We start from the raw sequence: 8,284 nt of genomic DNA on the forward strand, positions 1-8,284 counted from the left end.
TTTGACCTCTTTATATAGGAAGATTGTTTAAGAAACAAAGGAACTCATTAAATACTTGTATGAATAGATTCAAAATATTGTGTATAAATTCATGCACTTTAATTCATGCATCTCATAATCTTAAAGATCAAATCATGAATCTATCCTTTCATTCAAAGATTCCCATATACATGAACACATTCATAAATGAATGTACATTTTATAAACATTTACAATACTATACATATACCAAAACATGAATGAATATACATTAATTACATGTATGTACATCACACAAATTTTGAAAAGTTTCCAACACCTTATACTATGCACATATAAATATCTTTGAACAAAAAAAGGTACCAAATTGATATCCTCAGGTACTACTGCTCCTAGATTAACTTACGATAGATGAAAACGTTGCTCGGCCAATTTTTCAATGAAGGTAGTAGTGATATATACTGTATTGAACACATGAGGGAAGCAAAAAGTTGCCAAGTTCATTTCCTCAAGCAGGGATTCATCTGCATTTCATTAAAACTAGACACCAACTATTTATGTAGATCCGCATCCCTATTGTGATTGGTTGTGGCTTGCTTTTTACAACCTTTAGGAAGTGGCACGTGAAGCTGATTTACATGCGTTGTAAGTGGTATGTATAAAGAAAGTGAATTGTGATTGATTCTTTTATTAGGCTTCATTGAGGATCCACAACCTTCTTAGGAATGTCATTGGCTTTTTGACTTAAGCGATATTTCCTCAAACTTGAATACCTAATGACAGTACAAATATCTCATGCTATTGTTTTCTTAAGCGAAATGCCCTTAGAAGATGAAGTTCTAAAAATTTTATGCATATAAATTTATACATATATTAAGCCAAATGCCCCAAATACATACATATATATGTATACATATGTCTGTATATGTGTGTGTATCTATGAATTTTAGTATATCAAGAATAAAATCTTTATATATATATATATATCTGCCAAGCTTTGATATATTGGATATGTTCTAAACATTTTCCCAAGGTAATATACATGTGCCTACATATGTATATATTTATATATATATTCAAATATATATATACATATATATAATACTTTTACATATATATTAATATATATATATATACAAATACATATATATTGGAAATGCACATGGGTCTTTGTTTGAGGGAATGAACTTGGTAGCTTTTTGTTTCTCCGATGTGCTCAACACAGTATGTATCACCGTTGCCTTCATTGAAATATTGGCCAAGCAAAATTTTCATCTGTCATAGGTTAATTTAGGAGCACTAGTGCCTAAGGATATCAATTTGGTACCTTTTTTTGTTCAAAGATATTTATATGTATACAATATAAGGCAATAGTGACATGATAGAGATAAGTTTGGCAGCCTTTTTGCTTGTCCATTTATTTGGTTAAATACGTCTACTCAGTGGTAAAGGACAAGCGATGTACTATTTATAGGCTTATTCAAATCCAGTCCATCGTGTCCATTCATAGCTGTAGCCTCTGAGAATTGTCTAGTCTATACCATGAATTGCTTATAAACGCATGGTTTCTTCCTACTTGAAGGCGCCAGACAAAGTTGAAGTTAAGCAAATTTACATCGTTAGTGAGTTTTACGGCAACGAGCTTCCTATATCCTAGCGCAGGTGAATATTTTGGTAATACGGCTTTTAATTTCTATGCCATATGTCCATAAAATCTTTTTGCTTTCATCTTTAAAGACTGCTATTCTGTAACATTTATATATTAATATATATGTATAAGTATTATATATACACACATATCTTCGAATTATATATGTGTACATGTGTTACATATATATATACATACAAGTGGTATGTATACGTGTTACATACTGTGCTAACAGCATGCTGCTGTTATCAAATTCCATGCTACTCTTCGAATTATGTCTAAATTTTAATTTACAAATCAAACCAACGTCCTACTCTTGAAATTCTAACAGTTTTAACCTAGGATGAATATATAAAGTAGTCAAGGACTTACTAGTGAAGCCGGCCAAGATGATGTTTCAACAGACCATTAGGTCTAGGATGAATTCATAAAATCATCTATGACTTGCTAGTGATGCTCAGAGTAGGGAAAGATCGACATCAATCTGTACTTCAATTGGCTTCAATGTTTAGGCATATTGTTCATTGTTTTGATCAGTAGTTTCACATTGCTTGGAAGCATAAAGTCTAGAAATCTACCACCAGGTCCAAAGGCTCTTCCTATCATAGGTCATCTCCATCTCTTGAAAAGACCACTTCACAAAACTCTGCATGAACCCTCCAATAAGTACGGAGATGTCATGTTTCTACAGTTTGGAGTACGTAAAGTGGTGGTGGTTTCATCGCCAAAGGCAGCAGAAGAATGCTTCATGAGAAATGATGTTATTTTAGCTAATTGACCTCAAATGGTTGCAGCTTAGATGCGGAGTTACAACTCTTTGATAGTTATTTTATCTTCTTATGGTGACCACTGGAGAAATATAAGGCACATCACAACACTAGTGATTTTTTCCCAAATCCGCCTTGCAAAGTTTATAAATATCCAATAAGAAGTAGTCCTTTTCTTGTTGAAGGAATTGTCCGAAGAATCGCATGACTTGAAGCCCATCAAGGTAAGGGAAAAGTTCTCGAACCTTACTCTGAATATCATGATGATGAGAATGATAGCTGGGAAGTGCTATTATGAAAAAAAAAATGTGATGAAAAAGGAAACATGACGGTTTCAAGAAGTGAATTCTGAGCTTGTGGAGTTTCATGGAATTGTGCATTTGGAAGATTACCTTCCAGTCTTTTAATTGGTTACACATTAAAGGACTGAAGAAAAGGATGGCGATCTTGATGAGTGCCACAAAATTAGGAGTGGATCAATTCAGTCATCTGATGCCTCTAGCCAAAAGAAAGAAACTACAAACACATTGATTGATATTTTGATACCATTACTAGATACTGAACCAGAATTTCTTACTCATATCACTATCAAATCTATAATACTGGTAATGTTTGCTTCTATCTTATGCTTGATAATGTGTGCAATATCCATTAGAGATTATCAAACTAGAAAGGTTGGGAAAAAAGCGAACATTGTATATTGAAGTACTGCTTCATATAATGATGATCTTTAATTTGTAGTCACTACTCACCGGTGGGACTGAAACCACATCAAATACTTGGAGTGGGCAATGTCACTTCTGCTTAACAATCCCGAAGCAATGAAGCAAGCATTGGCTGAGATAGAGACATGTATTGGAAAAGATCGAATGTTGTATGAAACTAACCTATCAAAACTGAATTATATGAACAATATCATCAAAGAAACATTAAGGCCATATCCTCCTATTCCTCTTCTTCTACCTCATACCTCAGCCAGAGATTGTTTTGTTTTTGGATATGAGATACTAAAGGCGCCATGGTATTAACCAATTTATGGACAATCCAAAGGGATCCAAAGCTGCGGGATGAGCCAGACAAATTCAAGCTAAAGAGATTTGATGGAAAGGAAGGTGAAGGATATAAAATGCATCCTTTTGGTGCTGGAATGCGAGCTTGTCCTCGGGCTGACATGGGCACTTGGTAGGCGAGTAATAGCCTCAACTCTGGGAGCCTTGATCTAGTCCTTTGAGTGGAAAAAAGTTGGTGAATACGAGATTAAAATGATGGAGTATGTTAGCCTAACCATGCCCAAGGCAAAGCCCCTGGAAGTCTTGTGCAAGCCTTGTAAAATTGGCATCATGAGCTCCAGGTCCAGCTTGCCAAAAAGTAACTGAATATCATACTTTACTACCAAGAATATGGATAATCAAGTCCTTTGGAAAATGATGTTTCCTATTTTCAGCTTTCATGCTTGTTTACTTTATTTTCCTGCAAAGATAGCTAATGTTTAAGCTTTGATCTTTATGAAACTTAACTTCCTCACTGGTCATAATCATGTTCAATACTTAAAGGTATAGACGTGCTACAGGCTCAACACTAAAACATCAGTAGCGCTTGGCTTAACTACTTCTAGCATATGCAATGCATGGTCATAATTTGAATCCTCTTCCTCGACAAGACAGATAACCACTTTTGATTTGGTTGGACTCCGAAGTTAAACCATTTGAACCTGAGAGAAACAGTGCACTTATAAAACATACTGATAATATAACTTAGATAGTATTTCACTTATTAAATTTTGTCAAGTAGAAATTCTTTAACAGCTTGCTAGATTGGCCTAAATGGTTTGGATGGAATGGCTTATCTACATGAGGCATGAATCAAGGCATGAATTAAAAGTTTCATGATTTCCAGAATCATTATGCATGCTCATGTTTAATAGTGCTGAGTTTCAGTATGACTTACTTTTTGCACTTTCAATTAAGGAGAAATTCACTAACAGCTAAAGTACTTTTCTAGTTCAAACAATTTAGAGTTCGAGATGCATAGTGCAAAAAATAATTCCATTAGCTGAAAGTTGAAAAAAAAAAAAGAAAAAGCATAAGGGCACATTGAATTGAGAAGCAAAATTCCCGTGACAGCACCAGTGAACTTCAGGCCCTCTGCAAAGGTAATTCTTAGCCATGGATAATGTAAGAACATGATTTGGAATATGAAAAAGATGGAACAATTTAAATGCATAAATTTAGATGAAAATGCTTTATTTTGATAAATTTAAACTCTGCTAATTGATAAGAGCCAAAACCTAGCATAATGATGATAAAATTCTTGTTGAGAACAAAATGGTTGTATTTATGTAGTTGTGCAAAAATATTGCTAGCAAGATAATAATGTATTACATTTTTGTCTTATTGTTTCATTTTTAATCGAAGAGAGGATATGGTTCTAGGTGTTTCTTTTTATTTTTATTTTTAATTTCTTTTTCTTTTCGTATATTGTTAGCATTAGGACACATGTATCCTCAATCAGTTTCTGAGTTCTAACTAGTATATTTCTATCATCTATACAAAGTATAAATGAAGACTAGTGATGATTGGTGTAAATATTTTTGTTGTCATTTTTATCAACTTTCAAGGTTGCCTTTAGAAAAACTAATTTTTTACTCTAAGTATTGAAGAAAAATTACTCATGGATTAGAGTATGTTAATGAAAATTTTATATAAAATATATTTGTGTAAGAACAAAATTTATGTATTCATAAAATAATAATTATTTCTTAATTACATATATGTTCTGTGTGTTCTAACACCAATACATACTTATGTCTGAACTAGGTCCATGGATAGAGGAGGCGTGAAGAAGGGAGTGGCATGGGACACTTGATTTTTTTACACAAACAGATTTAAATCATGCTACATAATATGAATTCAAATTTGAAATTCAAATCATGTATATGTGACATATATTCAAAACTGCTAATGTAAAAAAAAATTAATATACTGTCGATGCATAAAAATTAATTCTATAAAAAAATTTTTAAAATTTGTTCAGTTGTAATGTCATGCATGACCATTAAAAAGTAATTTATACTATTTGTAAATACTAAATTTTATGTTCCCTCACTTTAGTTACATAATTTTTTTTGGTAGGTTTAGAAATTTTTTTTCTTTGGTTGAGTTGCAAAGGTGAATTACAGGTAAATGCAACCATCAAATGGGCTTGATTAGTTAATAGCTATTTTTATTGAATTGCTTATATCACAAAATTAATTTTTGAATTTCTTAGATGTTCATTTATTCTTTACTTCTTTATTGCGCTGTTACAATATTTAAGGCTAATTCAATTCAATCTAATAAGACCAAAAACAAAAACAAAAACATTGCTCTGGATAGAAATACTAGTTTAAGATATTGTTATGTGAATAGAACTAACATCAATACAATAGAGATTAAAGAAATAAACAGGAATTTGAATATTGAGTTCCTAAGATGTCTCTCCTACTGAGAGGAAATTCTCTCTATTCTAGAGAGAGAAAATCCCCCTTTTGTGGGTGTTCATATCTTTCATACGTTTTTGCACTTTTTCTAACAAAATTCAAAATCCTGATCCATCAGCTCTTGGCGCCATGAGTAACAACCTTCCATTAATGGAAACTTAACGACTCCTTCCTTCCATTAATGGCAACGTACCGATCTTAGTGTTTCTTCTGGAATAAGCTTTGGATGCTCTAATGATGGCAGCCAGATCAATCGTTCTCCTTTAGTTTTCTTTTGAATAAAAAGCTGTCATTGCTGATTTTTCTTCTTCTTCAAGTTTAATCTAGTAGAGCTAGGTTCGTGTTTAATTTCGTTTCTGTGTGTTTTGATTGTTGTTTCAGGACTGCTTGGTACTGGAATTTGTTGGTGGCATTGAAGGACGCTGAATAGCTCCTGGCCGGGCCTGCTCTGGAAGCTTCCTGTGTTTTCCAGTGAGCGGTCTGTGGGGAGGACAATGGAAGGTATAGAGGAGGTTTTACGCAAATTCAGGTTGTCAGAGGAGAAAAGAGTGGGAGTCCAGTTAGAGGAGGAGGAAGTGGTAATAGGCGTATTAGAATGTAAGCAAAGTTTAATAGGTAAAGTTTGGGGAGATAAATAGGCTCACATAGGTGGAATTAGGAGTTTTGCGCACAATATGTGGTCTAAGGTGAAGCACTTAAAAATAGTGGAGATTGGGCGTAATATGTTTCAATTTTTGTTCAAAAAGGAACATGATATAGAGATGGTGTTGAGCAAGAGGCCATGGATCTATGATGGACAGCCTTTAGTCTTGCTGCAATGAGAATCTGGATTGGAGGAAAATGAGGAAAAACTATGTAAAACCTTAATATGGGTGCAGATCTGGAACATTCCGGTGCATTGGGCAACAAAGGAAGCTGGCAGGAAGATTGGGAGTATGTTCCAACAGGTGAATGAGGTGATTATTCCACAGAGTAGAGGTAAGGAAGGTAAACACCTGAAGGTTCTAGCTGAAATTGATATTTTTATCCCCCTACCTAGAGGTGTTATGGTAAACAGTAATGATATTAAGAGATGGATTGAATTCAAGTATGATAAGTGTCCAGATTTTTGCTTTGGATGTGGTTTAATTGGTCATAGTGAAAGGAATTATAGCAAAGGAGGATTGTATAATGAAAAGGCATCACAATATGGGAACTAGCTGAGAGCTAGTTACCCTAGAAGTCCTAACAGAAGGACTAGGTCTGGTAATGGGAGTGAGGATAGGAGAGAGGAGGGGAGTCAGAATCAGGCTAGTAGGGAAGTGAGGAGGGAGGGGGAACATTTATTACTAACATATATTGATGATTTTGATAAGAAGGACGATCTTAAGCACACTGTCCCAGTGGAGTTGATTGGGGACAGTGGAACATTGAAGGGGGGTGGAGAGGGGATGAAGAGGGGATCTGATGAGATTGGGGAGAGGAAAGGGAAAGGTAAACAGGGAAAGGATGGATTAGATAAGGAAGGGACAAGGTTTATTGAGGAGGGAGAGGGTGATGGGAGGAAAGGGAGGCAAGGAGTACAGCAGGAGAAGGAATGCTCAGAAGTAGGGGTGGGGGACTTAGTTGATTTGATATGGATTGATGGAGTGAGGGGTAAGGGAGGTGAGGATAGTGTTGTGATAAAGGGAACGGGAGGGAGGGAAGGAGAGCTAGTAACTAAGAGAGAGGAGATGAGAGGGAAGGGGGGTAAACAGAGGGGAAGATCAAAAGGGAACCCTTCTGTAAGCAAGAGCTGGAGAAGGTTGGTTTTGGAGGTGAGTAAAAGGAAGCCACTAACTGGGGCAAATAGTGAGGTTACTGACAATGAGAAGGGGAAAAGAAAGGTTGGAGTTTTGGGAAGAGATGGGGGATTGGACCAAGCAGAGAAGGAAAATTGGAAAAGAACTAGAACTGAGAGTGGATCCTGTGATTGGATGGAAGTAGCTGAGGGATTGGAGTCCTCCCTTAACAGGACTCCAGCAACCAAATGAAGGCAGTGGTGTGGAACTGTCGAGGTGTGGAGAGCCCCTTGACAGTTCCCCAACTAAGGGAGGTCGTGAGACTCCACTCTCCTTCTTTAGTATTCTTATCAAAAACAAAAAAGAAAAAAAGTTATTTGAACAGTGTGATGCAATGGATTAGGTTTGACAAGGTTTTTGTGGTCGATCCAGTTGGTAGGGCAGGGGGTTTGGCTGTGATTTGGAAGTAGGAACTGAGGTGAAAAAGGAGTTGCTTTCTAGTTTCACCATAGAGCTACTAATAGAGCACACAGAATTTGGGTTTGATTGGTGGTGCATATGTGTATATGCCAGTTCAGATGCAGGGATCAGGAAAGAACAGTGGAATGTAATTCACAGAAGAAGTGCTATGTGGGGGGAGCATTGGGCAATT

Source organism: Coffea arabica, chromosome 8c, assembly GCF_036785885.1.
Source record: "Coffea arabica cultivar ET-39 chromosome 8c, Coffea Arabica ET-39 HiFi, whole genome shotgun sequence".
Classification (NCBI taxonomy): Eukaryota; Viridiplantae; Streptophyta; class Magnoliopsida; order Gentianales; family Rubiaceae; genus Coffea; species Coffea arabica.